Source organism: Vipera ursinii, assembly GCF_947247035.1.
Source record: "Vipera ursinii genome assembly, chromosome: 3".
NCBI lineage: Eukaryota > Metazoa > Chordata > Lepidosauria > Squamata > Viperidae > Vipera > Vipera ursinii.
Genome location: NC_139516.1, coordinates 131,043,185 through 131,063,233, shown reverse-complemented (window position 1 = coordinate 131,063,233; position 20,049 = coordinate 131,043,185).

The window sequence follows — 20,049 nt, the reverse complement described above, 5'->3', positions numbered from 1 at the left end:
GCTGCAGCACGGCATGGAGAGCCTGGCTGACATGGGTGAGCACTAGGCAGGAGTGCACATGGACTCTGCTTTTTCGGCAGGGCAGAATTACCGTAAGTGCTGCTCCCCACCACCCACTCCTGGTCCTCTCTTACTTACAACTAGGAGATGGTGTAGTTGGGTAGCAGGGAGGGGTGCAAAGTTCCTGCCAACTCACCTTCATTGCAGACAACTTGCATGTGCAATGTTTGCCGGCCTGGTCTTTTGGTGTGCTCAGCAGCAATTCCTATTGGCTTTCGAAAGCCAATAAAGAGAGTTGCACAGCTTGTGCAAAAGTTTAAAAACTCCATCAAAAAAAGGTGCCAGAACTCCATTCTGAGCATTCTATCAGAAAAAAAGCCCTGTCTATAGGCTCCTATAGTACTTGAAATATGCAATTCAAGTGTTAAAATTGTATGCTAAAACACAGGTTGCTATAACAACTTAAATAATCACATCCTAATTAATGTCTAGAAGATAAAAATATATCTCAAACAAGTAAACTCATTTACCTTCATAATTGAAGTCATTCATTTTAATGGCATTTTCTCTGTGTGTGTGTGGTTTTTTTTAGGTTTTTTGGTGTGTTATGTTGAACAGTTGATTTCTTATAAGTCTCATTATTCTTTTTACTGAACTAAAGAAACTAATGTCTTGCTGTTTTGACATATGGGGGTTATTATTTTGTTTCTATATTCAGAGCCATCTGTACAACTTTACTAATTATGTGTGATGAAATATGGTTGTCCTAACTATATTCTCCTGGGAAGAAGCTGAAAAAATTTGTATCTTCCTTGTGAGTCTTCACTGGGAAAGTGTTACAACAGAAAAACTACAATAGATTGGCTTGAAATTAGTTACAACTATAGTTGTAACTTCATTCCACATTGTCAGAATCATTAACAGCTGGTCTAACTTACTTGCATCAATAATTTTAGTTATTGATAATACATTACTTACTTACTGAATTAATTACTTACACTTATTTGCTACTTCAGAGCAGTACAGCTCTAAGTGGTTTAACCTCCCAATTACAGTACCAAAGATTATAAACAATGTACATAATGGAATAATCCCCTTGCATAATATTACACAGAAGAAAATAGAACCCAAATACCAGCCATTAGAAAACTATATGCCCACTATGAGAGGAATATCAGCCTATTCATATCAGCCCCCAACTATCATGTTTTAGTAGCTTTTCTGAATGCTAACAGAGGTGTACTCAGAATGATCTTAGGTAGAATGCTGTTCCAAAGAAGTGGGCAGTGAAAGAGACAGCATGTCCCAACTATCTCTGATCACAAAATACCTTAAAAGTTAGGATCCTCACACCCAGGTCTTAACAAATAGGCAGATGCCATTGGAATACAATAGCTGATACTTACGTCCAGATCCAGGATCCCAAATTGCATCCAGAAGTCAACAGTGGGCGGGTATCATACGGGTTGAAACAATAAATCTTCATAACTACACAAGTTGCTGCATTCTTGTTTACCTGTAGTTTATTGGCAAAGTTCAAGGGTAACCCTATGTAAACTATGTTGCAATAGTCCAACTGAGAAACGACCAAGGCATGAGTGACTGTGAAAAGAGTCTCTTAATTCACAAATAGTAATAACTTGCAAGCAAAATGGAATTTTGAAAAAGAGAACATGTCAGATATATAAGCATATGAGCCAATATTTGAAAGTCTAGGTCAATATGTAGTGGATCTAGAATGTCTACCTTTTGGCCTGTCCCACATTAAGGGTTGTTGTTGTGGTTTTTTTTGAATCAGTAAACAGGGCTATCTCTTCCTCTTCATTCTCTACTTTAACACGAGGCTTTTGAATGGGAGTACTTAAATGCATGTTTACTTTAATGTAATTCATCAAACAATTGAAGCTCCATTTGCTTTAAGATACAATTTCCTTATGACAAGAAGCCCATTAGATATACATTTTTTTGACTGGACATGGCTGAATATCTTCTTAAGTCCTCCTCTTCCTCCTCCCCCCTCTCCTCCTCCTCCTCTGGTTTGCATTATCATGCAATTCAGGGACTATCAATTACACATAAGTAATCAGTATTTTACACTGTATTAAAGTTATTAAGTTGAACCCAATCATGTCATTTTGGTCGCAAAATACCTGTCCTTTTCTATCCCTCTTCACTCATTTGTACATATTTTCCACTCTGAGTCAGAGGGTTTGTGAAGATTTCAGAGAAGAGATGGGAGGGGGGTGTAATCTTTTATCAGATAAGCAGTTTGGGTAAAATTGCATATTTTGTTCTTTCATATAATAACAGAAGGAAGACTTCTATATGCCAAACATTGGTTGTTTGTTGTGGTTGTTAAAGCTGATGGATCTGACTAGGATGGTGAAACTGATAGCTCTGATTAGAGAAAAGTCATTGCCCAAATTAACATCAGTTGAAAGTCCCTTTTTGGACTTTTTGTAGGAAACAGAAAAAAATGAATTCACAGCATATGGATCTGATATCTAGTAATTATAATTATTTTAAAAATGGATGTTATTTTGTATTTGTAGACTAAGAGTTGAACTTGGGTTTTATCTATATCTGCTGTAAAAGAAATTGGAAGTCATTCTATTTTGTGTATTTCTGCTTCTCTCTATTTTTTTTATTTCATTGCAGCTTTATCTGTCATTTCTTTCTCTATTTTTCTTCTCTTGTACTCTCACTCTTGTTTACAAGGGTTTTGTTTTTGAATATTACTATTTTTCCTAGCCTGATATCAAATATTTATACACACATGCGTACATATGTATTATTAATGAAAGAAACAGCCCAAAATTATATCTGTTATTAAACATCCCCATGTTCGTAAAAGGATTTGTTTGTGAGTTATACAAAAAAAAGTTACTCAAAAATATCATCATGGTTTAAGTTGTCAATTGAAAAGCCAATAAATACCGAAATATGGTGTAAGACTAAAATACAAACTAAAATTCTAAGACCTTCAGACAAATATAAAATCTGGGAGAACTGATTCCTAAAGTTAAGCTCCACGCACAAGCAAAAGACTATAATTTATAAGATTTTACAGCCTGTGCCTAATGAGCATCGTATTTCTTCTATGCTGAGAAAAATGAGAAAAACTAAAGGATATAACACCCAGGGAGTAATAAATTAGAACATATATTTAAGACTTGGAATATTTTATTTATTAAGCAGAAAGTGACATGTTTTTTCACAACAGTTTAATAACACACACCAGTTGGAATAAGAGTAAAATATACAATGTAACAGATCAAGCTTGACATGTTCAACCATGTTTAGACACTTATAAGGTAATGGTGTATGTGTTTGCTCAAATAGCTTGAGTTTACTATTAAATAACTGTGTATAAATTTCATGACTATGAGATTACAGCATAAATCCCCTTAAAATCCACAAAGGCATGTATCATCTTTATTACAGACACACATGCAAAAATATTTTGTATTGTTTATTTTATGTCTAAAGAAAAGTACATGGTGTCCTTAAAGGCAAAATCATTAATGACAAATGTGGATACAGAATTTTTTAAGTTTGTGTTTGAAGCTGGCACATTATAAGTCTTCTTCAGATACAATATCTCACTGTCACTCTAATAATCTATTGTGATGATTATATCAATAATATAGCCAGGCTAACCCTCATGCCTAAGATGCTGTAGGCCTTTCTCTCTATGTGCAAAGCTGTGGGAGAACAGAGGAATGCAAGGATACTCTTAGGGCATAGCAAGCATTACATTTTCTTGTCTCTAGCAAGCATTACATTTTCTAAGAACACCTTTTCCACGGTTCCTTTTCAAGAAGAAAACATACAAATTAAGGATTTATGGGGACGGGTGAGCTCCCTCTGCCTCCAGGCAGATTAGCTCGAAACTGAACTCTACTTCACAACTGCAAAATGAGTCAATTCACTGCTGTATCAATCTAAGGCTACTTTTCAAATCAGCCAAAAGCAGAGGAAAATATACTCATTGCAATATTAGTGGATATTTTGAAGGGTTGTGCTAGGAAACCTGGGGATGTGGCCAAATTCCATCCCTTATAAGGAACTCTTTTATTTCACATGAAAATCCTGTGAGTTGGCAAACTGGCCTAGCTCATTAGCCACTCTTCCTTATGCAAAACACAGGTAAGCCCACTGCCATAAGGCATAAAAAGATAATTAATAAAAGAAAGAAACTATGCCTAAGGGTATATTCATACCATATATCATTTTACTAATGTGTATTAGTGTGGGACATCATATCTGCTGTAGTAAACAAAGACTATTAATTTTGAATGGCCTATGGCTAGCTAGGAGATTTTTATGTATTTCAAAGTTCAGCCACTGTCCTCTCCAGTGAGAAGCAAAATAAGAGGAGGAAAGGAAATCTCTTTCTCTTTTTTTTTCTGCTGAATTTTGATTCAAGAACCCCTTTTTAAGAAAATAGATTTTCTAAAAGGGTCTGGCTTCTATACCCCAAAGGCTTTGGACAGCTAGATTCCAAAGGGAAAGAGCAGAAGAATGTTTGCATGTCTGTCTGTGAATCGTTGTTGATTCTTGGTGATTGCCTGCCATTGCCATTGCCTCTTTCCTACGGTGGAGAGAAAGTGACTAATTCAAAGTCACCCAGTCGGCTTTGTGGGAGGATTAGAACTCACAGTCTCCTGGGCTTTGTTTATTTAATAATATAAGGCAGTGGTGGTGAACCCTATGGCATGCATGCCAGAGACTGCACTCAGAGCCCTCTCTGTTGGCATGCGTGCCACTGCCGCCCAGAGTAGGAGCCCTGCCCAGCACAAAGGAGGCAAAGCGGCCATCTAGCAAGCTCAAGTAGAGGTGGTAGAGCAGAAGTCACCAACCACTGTCGATTGGCGGACTAGAAGAAAAGGGAGGGGGAAGCATTTTACATGCGTGTGTGCACACACGGGGCCGCAAGCATGCATGTGCTGCAAATGGGGCAGGGCTAGTGCCTGTGTGATACTCACTCACCCTGCCTTATTCTTGCATGGTGCAGCACCTTGTATATGCACCCTGCGGCAACACGGCGGCCGTATTTGTGCCTTGCAGCAGGTTGGCCCATTTTTGCACCCCTGGTTTTTACGTGCCAGAGGCAGCACTCAGAGACACCTCCCTGCCCCCCCCAAGGGCACCACAAGGCTGATGCACCCCTGGCACTTTGCGATAAATAAGTGGGTTTTGGGTTGCGGTTTGGGCACTTGGTCTCTAAAAGGTTCACCAACACTGATAAAAGGCATTCTTTATTTCTGTTTTTATTTATTTATTTATGTGGTAGTTAGATCTGTTTTCTCAAATCAGATTGATTTTATGAATATGTATGTGTGTATATATACATATACATATATGTACACATACACACACACACACATATATATATACATATGTATATATACATATACATACATACATACATACATACATACATACATATATATATATATATATATAGGTAAAGGTTCCCCCACACATGCGTGCTACTCGTTTCCAACTCTAGGGGCCGGTGCTCATCTCAGTTTCAAAGCCAAAGAGCCAGCGCTTGTCCAAGGACTTCTCCGTGGTCAAGTGGCCAGCATGACTAGACGCCAAAGGCGCATGGAACACTGTTACCTTCCCACTGTGGTGGTCCCTATTTTTCTACTTGCATTTTTTACATGCTTTCAAACTGCTAGGCAGGCAGAAGCTGGGACGAGTAACAGGTGCTCACTCTGTTATGTGGCACTCGGGATTCGACCCGCCAATATTCCAGACAGACCGGTCTATAGTACACCTTGGTTTAACTTCTGCCTTGCAGCCCCAGCCTAGGAGCATTAAGCAGGGTCGCAACTGTGATCCACTACAAATTTGAATTTCTTTTTGCTGAGAAAGAGTTAAAGATTTTAAATGGGAGACTAGAATAGCTATTTCAAGCTTATTAACTCTTATCAGCTAGCCATACGCTTTATGGGATTCAAACCTAGGCATCCTGCATGCTAGGCAGTTGTATTAACCTCTAGGCCATTGGCTCTCCTCCCCTTCTTTGTCAGTCAAGCCAAGGGACACAACTTTGAACACAGGGAATAATCACATTGGATTTAGAACCCAGGTAGAAGACATATGAATTTAGAAATTCCAGGAAGGAATCTGATAAACTGGTATATCCTTCTTGCTATATCAATGTATTTTATGTCCCATAAAATCTGTGTTCAGAGGCACAAATCAGAAAGACAAACCTGTTGTTAGATGCTAATATATTGAGCCAAAAGCCACAGGCCACATCATAGCTGCCTTCTGCTGTTGGTGCCCATAATGTTTGCCCAAGGATTGATTGAAGCTATGATAGAAGCCTGGCAGAGGTACTGAGTACTCAGAGCCTACAAACCTGAATTCACTCATGCTGCCATTTTAATTATGTCAGCTCAGTCCCCAGTACCCTTACAGGAGAGAAAAAGCAGGGTGAAATAATTTAACAGGCAGGAAATCCAGATGGGCTGGCAGACACTGTTACTTAATGTAAACAGTCAGTAATGGAAGAGTTGATGCCAGGAGGCTGGCCACATGAGACATTGATAAGTGCTTGGAGCAGATGTATCAACTTTTTTTTTCCAAGCACCGGGCAACTAGGACATGTGTAACTAAGAGAGAATCAAAAAGTGACATAGAGACAATGAGAAATTTAGAACAAGTAGGATATGGAAGGAATGAGATTGTTCTTATTGGCTTGCCTTCTTGGTCCTGTTCCCATCTTCCTCCCCAGTTTGGTGAGCAAAATGTCTGCAATGGAGAGGTTGTAATATATGCATTCTCTCATAAAAGAGAGGAACTGCATTTCTCTTCAACTGACAACTTTTGTGGTTTTGGCTGCTTATATACCAGTATAAACAAACTGAGTAAATCCCATTTTAATAAGCTTAAACATGTCAACTTTAAGCCTGTATTATGTTGGACCAACCAACTGCAGCATGATATCCCATACTAGATTTGAAGGAGCCCTAGAGAAAGGATCATCTGGAGGGCCATCTTTCTTGGACTTCTGGGGAAGAAATAGTGAACTGAAGACAGCTCTCTGAAATGACTACAGCAGAATGAAGAACCAGTGAGTAGACCAGCCTTTTTTTTGCAAATTCTTCTCTGGATAAGGAGAGAACTTGAGATCCAGATCGTTGCTTCTCACAAGAAGACATTAAGACAGCAATCTCCACTGGGAGATGAGGGTTCAGCCATCTTGCTCAAACCATGGTTGGCACTTTTTAAAGGACACTAAGTTTGCATACTTACTTTCTAATCACTTTTGGAAATTGCTTGTTAACTGCTTTTCAGATATTAGGAAATTTGGACTGACAACAGTACTGTTCTTATCTCCTTTTTTGGATTTTGCAGGGATTTCTTGGAATTTCTGACAATCTTGCTCATGTATGGGTATTTATAACCATTGCCCATTTCTGAAAACCTCCAGAAGCTCCGATAAACCTTCCTATGGTGCTCAGGTAGTTTTATAGGCTTTGGTCTTCAGATCCTAGACATCTCTGCTATTCAGCAAACTTAATCTTGGGATTCTAGCTTATGTTCCTCTTTTTTTTTCTCCTCCTCTACAAGAAGAATGAAGGCCATCTGCTCTGCTTGTCTTCCCTTGACCTCTCCTCAAGTTACCTCAACTGTCAGTTTCTCCTCTTTGTACTCAGTATACATGGGAGCAGCTTCTCTGAGTCTGTGTCCTGCCTTTTCATATGCATAGCACATTGTCTAGCATGGATAGAACAATCAATATCATTTCTTATTCTGGTCCTGTATATTTGAGACAGGGATCACATGTCTGAGAGCAGTGCTGTTCTTGCTTCTTCCAATGACTGAATCCTATGACCCAACAGAGCTTCACAGAGCTTCACAGTCATTCATGAATGTATGTTAACATTATAAGAAACTCCAGACTTTTCTGAGTCTGACCTTTCATGCACTGTAACATTAGAAATGTCAAATACAATTTAAAATGTTAAAATGATTAACTGTCAAATTTCATAATCTCTTTTCACTAGCCCATAATACTTCCTGCAACATGTGTATTTACTTTGCTATTCAGGAAGTATCTCATATTCAGCAGTATGTCCCCAATGAACCAACTGATTACTGTAGCAAAATAAAAAGTTTATCCTGGGTTTCCAAAGAGCCATCTTGGCATGGGAAATATAAAAAAGATATGTTACATGAATCAATAATGTGTTTCCCAAAATAATTGATGAATTCTGGAGGAGTCTAATAACATCTCACTACAAAATTTGTTTTGGCAGTGGGGTCTACTTTACATACAGACAATCTCAAGTGCAGTCTTGCCTATATTCTTCCTGAAACCATTTGAAACTTGTGTAATGAGCCTGGCCATTGAGTCTTCCAATCCAGTATTCCTACATTGATTTACAGCAAGTGTCTAGGTTTCCAACTCAACATTTTATCCCAAGTGAAAGGGTCCAGAAATAACTCAAACCAGGTGTACTGTAGCTGCTCATGCCCCTCTCCACTCCACACACCAAATCTGTTTTTTTCTTTTTTGCCATTCAAATTAGGCACTGCATAGCTTCAGTAAAGAAACCTGCAGAATGCAATCCATTCCTGCACACTCCCTGAGATAAACAGGAATAATTCAGTAAGGCCAAAGATATCCAGTATCATAGACAATATGTTAAAAGTATCCTCAGATGTAACTACATTTTTTTTATTTAGAAGTAAAGCAGAAAGGAAGGGAAGCACTCCTAATGCTGGGGCTAATTTTGCTTTTCTCTATTTTGTGACACCTATTCCTATCTAACCCCTTCATGGATTACTGACTTGTCGTGGCAAAGGGGCTTGCGTAATTCAATGAAGCTATGAGCTATGCCATGCAGGGCCACCCAAGATGGACAGGTCGTAGCAGAGAGATCTGACAAAACATGATCCACTGGAGAAGGAAATGGCAACCCACTCCAGTATCTTTGCCATGAAAACCCTATGGACAGTACCAAAAGGCAAAATGATATGACGCTGGAAGATGAGCCCCTCAGGTCAGAAGGCATCCAATATGCTACTGGGGAAGAGCAGAGGGCTAGTACTAGTAGCGCCAGAAAGAATGAAGCGACTGGGCCAAAGCCGAAAGGACGCTCAGCTGTGGATGTATCTGGTGGTGAAAGGAAAGTCAATGCTGTAAAGATTTTTTCTTCATAGGAACCTGGAATGTAAGATCCATGAATCAAGGCAAGCTAGACGTAGTCAAACAAGAGATGACAAGACTGAACATCAACATCTTAGGAATCAGCAAACTAAAATGGACAGGAATGGGTGAATTTAATTCAGATGACCATCAGGTATACTATTGCGGACAAGAATCCCTCAGAAGAAATGGAGTAGCCTTCATAGTCAATAAAAGAGTAGGAAAAGTAATACTGGGATACAATCCCCAAAATGACAGAATGATCTCAGTTCGAATCCAAGGCAAACCATTCAATATCACAGTAGTCCAAGTCTAGGCCCCAATCACCAGTGCTGAAGAGGATGAAATTGACCAGTTCTATGAAGCCCAGAGCACCTTATAGAACTAACACCAAAAAATGATGTCCTTATCATCATGGGGGATTGGAATGCTAAAGTAGGAAGCCAAAATATAACCGGAATAACAGGCATGTTTGGCCTTGGAGTACAAAATGAAGCAGGGCACAGGCTGATAGAATTTTGTCAAGAGAATACAATGGTCATAGCAAACTCTCTTTTCCAACAACCCAAGAGATGGCTCTACACATGGACATCACCAGACAGTCAACACAGAAATCAGATTGACTATGTGCTCTGCAGCCAAAGATGGAGAAGCTCTATACAGTCAGTAAAAACAAGACCAGGAGCTTACTGTGGCTCAGACATGAACTTCTTGTTGCAAAATTTAGGCTTAAACTGAAGAAAGTAGGGAAAAACACTAGGCCACTCAGGTATGAACTAAATCATATCCCTGACGAACATACAGTTGAGGTGTCAAATAGATTTAAGGAATTAGATCTGATAGACAGAGTGCCTGAAGAACTATGGACGGAGGTTTGCAACATTGTACAAGAAGTAGCAACTAAAGCCATCCCAAAGAAAAAGAAATGCAAGAAAGCAAAATGGCTGTCTGAGGAAGCTTTGCAAATAGCTGAGGAAAGGAGGGAAGCAAAAAGCAAGGGAGAAAAAGAAAGATACACCCAATTGAATGCAGAATTCCAGAGAATAGCTAGAAGAGATTGCAATGCCTTCTTAAATGAACAGTGCAAAGAAATAGAAGAAAACAATAGAATAGGGAGGACCAGATATCTCTTCAAAAAAAATGGAGTGATGAAGGGAGCGTTTCATGCAAAAATGGGCATGATAAAGGACCAAAATGGCAGGGACCTAACAGAGGCAGAAGAGATTAAGAAGAGGTGGCAAAATTACATAGAAGAACTATACAAGAATGAGCTTAATGTCTCTGATAACCACAATGAGGGGGTCACTGACCTTGAGCCAGACACCCTAGAATTTGAAGTGAAATGGGCCTTAGGAAAGCTGAGCAACAACAAAGCTAGTGGAGGTGACAGTATTCCAGCTGAGCTATTCAAAATCTTAAAAGACGATGCAGTAAAAGTGCAAAAATAACATTGGTAACCATTTTGCAAACTTTTATCTTTTGAAAATGGGGCATAAAAAAGCAGTATATACAACACGTAATAAATTCATGACACTTATCAATTTGTATTTATTATTAAATGTATTATATTATGAACTACCAGGAGCTCTCATTGGCTGACTTCAAAAGCATAAAATCAGAGTTATAGTCAAAGTTATTAACATCAAAACCATGTGTACTTTGTTGTGTAAGTGTATAGTGCACTAAGGTAATACTACTGGCATATGCTATTGTCTCTCTGTAGACCTTTCAAGAAAGGAGAAAGGACATTTGGATCCTTATAGAGGTATCAAGTGGGTTGGGCCATGAAGCCTACTTCCAAAAAGTATGCGTAAGTGAATGATAACATTATGAATCTAAATCCATATTTCTTTGCAGTTTTATAAAAGGTATTACACTGGGGAAAATAGCCTAGAGGAGCAAAGCAATGATGTCTGGCAACTTTGCAAAAAGATAAAAAAGGAGCAGACACAACACAGATTTTTCCCTCTTAATTATCCATCCCTGTTGTGGCTTTCTTTTCTAAAGGTTCTTTTCCTGGAAACTGAGCAATGACTACAGATATCCATGACATTTATTGTCGATAAAACAAATCATCTAGCTCTTTTTTTAAAGGGGGGGGTCAGGCAGTTCTTTGTTACGGTATATGTTAACTAGGCAGCACTTTAAAAAATATCAAGGAATTATATCAAATATATATTAATGATAGCACTAATGACAACAGCTCAAAAAAAAAATAAATTCCACAAAATCAAACTCATTTCTGAAGTTTTTTTGTTCCCCCAAGGCTTCCTTCAGAATGTCAGATTGAGCAGGAAGAAATAATGTAACCATATCAGCATCCTTACTATTTGGCTGGACATTAGAAATGACCAGCTAAAAAGTGAATATGTACATCCTTGTAAAATATCAATAAATAAACTATTGTCTTTATTCATCTGGCTCTTTCAGAAGAATGATCCGCTTCTCCTTATCTGAATGAAAAAGCCTGGGTATTAGCCTTAGCTAAGCAGACTCCAAGTCAGTCTGTAAAAAAAAGCTGCAGTTCATGTCTGCTGAAAGGATCACTTCTTCCATGCTAGAGAAATGTATAGGAGACATATGTCTGTACTTTGCAATACCATTGCAAGACTTTTTCCCAGAAGAAGAAATTCTTTCTTAAATGTTCATTCCCATTCATTACCAAAACCCATAAAGTATCACACACTTCCAGTTCAAGCTATCTAATAGGTTTATTGTGGTGGGGAAAACTCATCAGAAATCATTTAACAATCACTCGGCAATGATTAAAGAGCACAGAATACAACTGTGAGTAAAATCCATGATGGCAATCCAGTATCAGCTGTGGAATCCCTGCTAGAGTGCCCCCACTAATGGATCAAGGTTGTACAGTAGAGCCATAAAAAGAAGAAGGAGTTTCTTAGTGACAGCAACATGAATCTGGGAAAATCTCTCTGGGGAAATGCAGTTAGCCCTCACATTATTTTGTTTAAAGCAACAACTGAAGACAAGCTATTCACTTGAGTAATTGTAGCGTAACAGCTGCTTCAGAACCAGAGTGCTCTTAGTCTGTTTTTATCAGTTAACTCCCTTTTACATTCTTATTACTTGTTTTGTTTTATGGAAGTTTGTTTTATTAAACATGGACCTTACTGAATATTTATTTTATTTTTTATTTTATTTTAATCCCATTTATATCCTGCCCTTTTCCGAAGACTCAGGGCGGCTTCCAATTTAAGCACAAACCAATGTGCTTAGCAATATGTTAATTAAATTAAGTTAAACTAGATTAGATTAGATTAGATTAGATTAGATTAGATTAGATTAAAAAAGAAAACAAACTATTGTAATTCCCAAAGAAAGGTGGAATATAAATGCAAGGAGTAAACTGTGAAGAAGCATTTTAGAGCGTTGCCAACATATGGCTTTGGTTTTCCCTTTTAATCAAAGTTTCTGAGACTACAAAAGTGATAAAAATGGAAATTGCCTCATCTACTTTGCTGGCATATCTGATAGCCAGCCGTACCAACAGGCTGAAAAATAGCTTTTATCGGTGGGCTGTTAGGCTTTTAAATAGGACATAATCTTATGCAGAATTGACTTGGGAGGCTGGTGTGTGGTGTAGTTGGTACACATAGTATGGTGGGATGGAGGGTTTGTTGTCACTGTGTGTTGGGGGGAGAGAGCACGGGGGGGAGGCTCAGCTAATCTCAATGTACACATGTTGTACTTTGACAATAAAGGTTTATTATTATTATTATTATTATTATTATTATTATTATTATTATTATTATTATTATTATTATTATTATTATTATTAGATAGACAGGATTCTTGTTGTTTGCTTGGCTCCCAGTCTCGTTAACTGAATTCACATATTTTGTGACAGCTTTCTCCAACTTGAACCCTTCTAGATGTGAAGTACAATGGCTACACTAGTTGAGAATCCAGTAATTGTAATCTTAACACACCTGAGAAGCCTTTTGCTTAGCCCATGGAATGTTCTCATTCACATTCCACACATTGCATTACACCCACTAAGACCATTACAGACATAAAACTAATCAATTGCCACCAACAGGGGATGGAGAGATATTAAGGCCTGCACAGATTAATAAAAAGACTCATAGAATTAGAATTTAATCTAGGTGTTCAAGCCAGTATGGCCAATTGAGATATGCTGGGAATTTTAATCTGCCACTTCCTAAAACACTGTCTGGCTCACAATGAGACACAACAGCATACATATTCGAAGATTCATGATTTAAATCTATGGCGGAAAAGATAGGGGTGTGTGCGTGAGTGTGTGTGTGTGTGTGTGTGAGAGAGAGAGAGAGAGAGAGAGAGAGAGAGACTGTGTGTGTTTGTGTGTGTGTGAGAGAGAGAAGATCTAGAAATAATGCCAATAAAGTCACAGCATTTCTCATATGAATATAAACCCTATTACAAATTGTATTGAATTCTATTAATTCCATTACTTATGACCATACAATTAGTTAGAGCTTATACTATACAGTCCTGGTAGACTAAACCATTCCTAAATGAACGTATTATGCTAATGGACTTGTAAGGAAACCCCAGGGCCCAGAATTATTAAAAATTGCCAACTCAATCTCCCCCTATATCATGCAGCTCTCTTAGCAACAGTACTGTTATCTAGTCAGTCCTATATTTCTTTACACTAGGAGAAAAGCACATTAGCTGTTCAGAAATAAGCCATATCGAGTTAAATTGAATTTATTGCCAGATATATGGTGAAAACAATGGGGCAATAAATGTTTACCTATCCTCTGCAGTGTGCTATTTATTTATTTTTAAATAAAGCACATTCAAAAGTACTCTGTATTATTAATATTTATTCATGATCCTATTGGATGTTCAAGAATTAAAAGTCTCTGCAAAATTATATTACATGTAACCAAAAAAGTTACAAGTATTCTTATCTGTATTTAATATTACTGTAATATGTTAATATTCCCTGCCATTAAAAGAAAAAAATAACTTCCTGCATGTAAACATTTCAAACATTTCAAACAAAACGTACCACCTCTGATATGCTACGTGATAGCTTATAAGATTTTAATTTCTATTTGAGGAAGTATTGCTAAGGTAACACATATATCGGTTATTTTAAAGCTCAAAATTCCACCAAGGCAATGTTCCTTTTTTACAGGCCTGATTTGTCTGATTCAAATTAAGAAAGTCAGTTTCCTGCCTTATTCATTCATTCATTCATTCATTTAAACAAATTATATTATATGTCAGATATTTTACCAAACTTTGAAATCTATCCACGTTTGCTCTCCAAAGTATCACCTAAAATGAAATTCAGATAAGAAAGGTGCATTTTCAAGTCATATGAATATGTATTGTTGAAAAGACAGTTGTTAACATGAAAACGAGATTGAATTGTTCTAGAGCTGTTACTAATATTGTTCTTATTATGGCATAAAAATACCCCACAAATCAGTTTCAAAGCCATTAAGAGCTGAGTCAGTTTAGTGGAGTCCCTTTTTGATCATTCTGTTATGGCACTTGATTGTCATATTTTGTATCTTATATTAATATGTTGTATGTACTTTAAATTTGGAAGGTGGAATTCCTTCTTCCTTCCTTCCTTCCTTCCTTCCTTCCTTCCTTCCTTCCTTCCTTCCTTCCTTCCTTCCTTCCTTCTTTCTTTCTCTTCCTTCCATCTTTCTTTCTTTCTCTTCCTTCCATCTTTCTTTCTTTCTTTCTTCTTTCTTTCTTTCTTTCTTTCTTTCTTTCTTTCTTTCTTTCTTTCTTTCTTTCTTTCTTTCTTCCCACTGTTGTATGCTGCTACATTGTTTAAGTTGGGTAGTCTTATAAATCTAGTTAATAAAGAATAATAACAGACCAGTGACAGATGTACAGGATGCAAGACTCTAAAGAATTCCTGTGTGTGTGTGTGTGTGTGTGTGTGTTTGTGTGTGTGTGTGTGTGCCTACTCATCAGACCCAACCCAGCCAACAACACAGAAGAGAGTAAGATGTTTTCCCAACATTTGATGAATAAATAAAAAAGGAAATCTAAAATTAATAGTTTGCAGATCTCCTTCCTATAGTCAGCCAGTTCCCTGATATGATGAGATTTGGTACAGTCTAACTTTGTTAGGTAAACCTTCAAATACTTATATTTGCATATGGTATTTAATTATCATCAATCTGGGACAATAAAGAGGAAAGTATAGGCAAACGAACAGCTTTATATTCATTAATATCTTTGGAAGATGTGTGCTTTAGTGTAATGGTTAAAGCAGCAGGCTAGAAACTGGGAGAACATGAGTTCTAATCCTACCATAGGCGCAAAGCGTCCTGGTTGATATTGGGTCAGTCACTTCTCTCAGCATAGGAAAAAGGCAAAGGCAAACCACTTCTGAAAATATTGTTAAGAAAACTGCAGGTACTTATGCAAGAGTCACCAGGAGTCAAGACCAACTCATGGGGGCAGTCAAAAAATATAACACAGAGAAAGGCACAAACTCTTTGGCATTCAAAGAGGGAAAACACAATTCCTGAAACACAAAAATCTAAGGCTGTGAATGCAAAGCCATCCTCTGAACAGGATCCGCAATAAGTGCAGCTCTCAATATGTGAGTAGATGACACAGCTATGATGACAGTTCACTTGACACTTAATCTCTTAAGACCATATAAACTTCAGATCTTACATCTGTCACAACTGGGGGGAAAATGAAAGCTGGCTCATTTTAAAAAAATTGTATTATGAAGAGAAAGAAATAAATGTAGACAATAACAGACGGCAATAGGTTTACATCAGTTACCTTCTTTAAAATTCTCAAAAAAAGAATTGAACACAATTGATTTTATATTCAAAATATGTTTTTTGTTGCTGTTGTTCACTGTTTCTGCTCTACATTGTTTAGTTAAAAAATCAAGTCAATTTCTTTGGATGGATTGAGTGGCTTTTGTGGGATTGTCTTAACATTCATGAGTGTTCAGAAGGCCATATGTATTGCATGAAGCAGTGGTCCAACTTCAAAAGTAAAATAATTGCAAGCCAACTATTGATGTATTAGAGCAATCTCAGTGTGAAACTAAGCACTAGATATATTTCAACCGCTTTTAATCAATTATTCATTTTTAGCTGATAAAATTTAGTCTTGATAGAACTGCAGACCATGAAACACTTGGGAACATCTTAAATGGTAATTTTCCAAGGAAAATTGAGCATATGGCTAAACATGACTAATTGAAGGCAGAACAGATCAGACACATATAAAAAATTAAGATGAAGTAAAATTGGAAAAGAGTTAATTATACTGATCTTACCAAAGACTTTTTATCCCCAAAAGCTTGCAAAGTTTCACTTCAATGTACTATACTGTAGTCATGTCATAATATCAGGTTACATGAGGATAGGAAAAACTCTTCATCAAGAAGATAACATGAGGAAGAAAAATGTAGCTTTATAATTGTAAATTTATTTTATTTATTTATGAAATTTATATGCTGCCCATCTCACTATCCAAAGTGATTCTCAGCAGCATAACTCACTATCATTTATACAGTGTGATAACTGTGCTTTCACAGATATTTTATAAATTGAGAAATCTTAGAATAAAATCAGAACTGGTAAATTGCTGACATATTTTTAAAAAATCATTACAGTAGCTTGTAGGGCCTCTGAATGAAACCACCCTGTTTACATCAGTATATTTTTCTCAGGAACAGGAGATGTGGACATTAACCTGGCTGTGAGGAACTGTTCTTATGAACAAATGAACTCATGTGAGGATGACAGGGATTGGAAATGACTGATTTGCCCTAATGGAGTATCCATCTGTTTGGATTATAATTCCCATAATTCTTGGCTATTAACCACATTGAAAATATTGAGCTGTTGAAATTGTGGTCTAAAACATCCAGGCGGGGCAGAATTGCAAATGTCTCATTTAATAGATCTCTGCAAAATTTTGCATTGTAATATCTTAGGTATAATAGCAATTATGCTAGCCAAAGCCAGTGAATAGATAAAGCAAAGTTACTTTCTTCAGCGATCCCTTTATCATTAATCACCATCATTAATAGCAAGCATATACTCTTCTAGCTGTCTAAGAGTATATGTCAGAGATAAGCAATCTTCTTTCAAGCCAAGGATGACATGTGGCCTTTGCATGGCCTGTCAGAGCCCCAAATCAAAAGGTAGAACTTCATTCATCAGTGGATAAAGATTAATGTGTAATAAACCTCCTGCCTTCTCTGCTGTAGCTAACCGCATCTGATTTCTGTGTTTAGCTGTGAACTACCATTCAGTATAATTAACCAGCTGTCACATGCTGTTGGAAAATCATCCCTGTTTTCTATGTATTAGCAGCTGTAGTTATTACTGCTGCATAAACAAACACAACTATTCCCTTCAGTGAATATAGTTAACTGTTGGTATTTGCATGCTTGCCATATTCTCCAGGGCTGCCTGTGAAAATAAATTAATCTTGAAAAAGCATTTTTTTTAAAAAAAAAGGCTTATTGAACATTACCTATGTTCAATCTATGGAAATTGAATACTACTCTGGAATATTTAAAATAATAGATATTCCAGTGTAGGTTAGAGATAGATCATAATGGAGAAAATATTTCACTGTGGTCACCAAGAAGCAACAACAACTTGATGACACATAATCAATCAATCAATAAATAAATCTTTAACTTCAGTTAAAGTACAGTCAGTTGTGGCCTAGACAACTATTTTTTTGGACGGCAGCTCTCCATTTGCTGCATGGGGTCATGTGGTATGAAGGATTTTGTTTAGAGTATATGACATCACAAAGGGGAGACTATCTTAAAGATGACACTGCTAAATTTAAAAAGTTTTCTGTCTCTTGTTTGTTTGGATCCTTTTCAATTCAAGCTTTTCTAAGATAAATTTTCCTGTGGTCTTCATGAAAAGTATTACTTGTATCACATACTGAATCAAGAAGATCTGGCTTTTCTCTCTGCCTGTAATATTGCTTATTATTGTTTATTATTGGATTGACTGGCAGGATTCTCATTAATTAAAGGAACATATAATAAGACACAAGCAAATGTACTTAAGGTAACTATATCTTTCCAAAATACAGAAATGGAATATAAGGCACTATAGACAATTCCATGGATAGTGTCATGGATAGTTCAATCATTTACATCTGGTGAAAGACGTTGTTGCAGTAGCCCCTCTCTGCGGGTGATGGATGTTTTAGAAATAGGAAATATAAATAAATACATTTTCAGGTTTAGAATGAATATTTCCCAAGAATCCAATTTGGCATATTAAAAAAATCAAATTTAAACCTTCAGTGGCACATAATTGACTTATTCTTTTATTATGAATTTTTTATTCTCTGAAAATATGCCAAGCAGCTTTGGTTTCCTGGCTATAAGTTTTAATTCTCTAAGTAATATTTTAAATATTGTTCATTGTTGTTATTGTTTTCTGATATTTGATTAATGATGGAGAGAGAGAGAGAGGGAGAGGGGGAGAGACAGAGACAGAGAGAGATGTCTGTATAAATGTTTGTGTGCCTAAGAGTGGTCATCTTTCCTGTCCAGAAGGAAATTGCAGGACATGAAAGCCCATAAAGATGTGACTTTCTGCTCTTTTGCATTCTTATGTGATTGCTGTTGATATAGTTTCCTTACACATGGAAGAGAAAATGCTTACTTTATGAAATCCCAGTGCAATGCAGATAAGCCAATGCAAAAGGAATGACAGACGCTTCCCTACCCCCTAAAATGAGATTTGCCAAGCATGAAGTCATTCTGGCATATGATGTGAGCTCATGCAAAAAGAAGCATCTCCCGGGACACCACCATCACCACCACTCATCTCCAGTGCAATATAATCTACAGCTCTGGGACCTTCTGATTAGCCAAAAGTTACTGTATTGGATTAAATTGATCCTTCTTTGTCACATGAAAATCATACACTACCAAGCAGCAGATTTTCTCTGTCATATTTATTTTCCTGGGTATAGTTGGTGACTTTGTGCACACAAAAAATATATACACACTGAGACATAGCATATACATCAGCAGTAGCTGTATGATCTATCACAGCATGTCAAGATGCTTAAGAAAAGCATAGGATGAGTTGTCCCTACATGTTTCCATTTTAAAAAATCTAAATCAATTCTATCTCTTAAATCTTTCAATTCTCCAGACAACCAAGGAAATGAATCTGTATTGTCTCTGTCTTCTATGTTTAAACTGTTTAAACTGCCAAAAATAACATGAAATAAAATAAAGTATTTCTTTGAGAACATGAATTGCCAAATTTAGAGAACCCAGTCTACAAAATTGTTGGAAAAAGTCAGTTCAAAAGTGTGGCAGACCAAATAAACTAAATAATTAGTTCCAATTAAGCTTGATAGACCAGATTAATTGGGCTGCAATCTGAGAAATAGTTCAATGAAGACAAATTCTGCCCCTCATCACTCATGATAGGGTTATCTCATCTCATCTCCTTTCCTCCTCTCATTTATTTCTCTTAATGCTTTCCCTCAGTGCATCCCGTATAATTCCCCCTCAAAATTATATACCATTCAAAGTCATCTTCAACTGAAGCATCTTATAAGCCTTATAAAAATAACATATAGGTAATTCTTGGATTATGGCCAGTCATTTAATAACTGTTCAGAATTGTGATAGCCATGGAAAGGGTGCTGCCACATTCCTATCCCATGGTCACATGACTGCATTTTGCACATTTGGCAACTAGCTCACATTTACAATGGTTGCAATGTGTTGTGGTCACATGGCCACAATTTGCATTGGGTTTTGTTTTTTTTTTTTTGTTTTTTGCTGCTTTCTGACATTTTCCAATTCAGGAAAATGAGTTTGCACTTACAACCATGTCACTCACTTAGTGATCACTTTA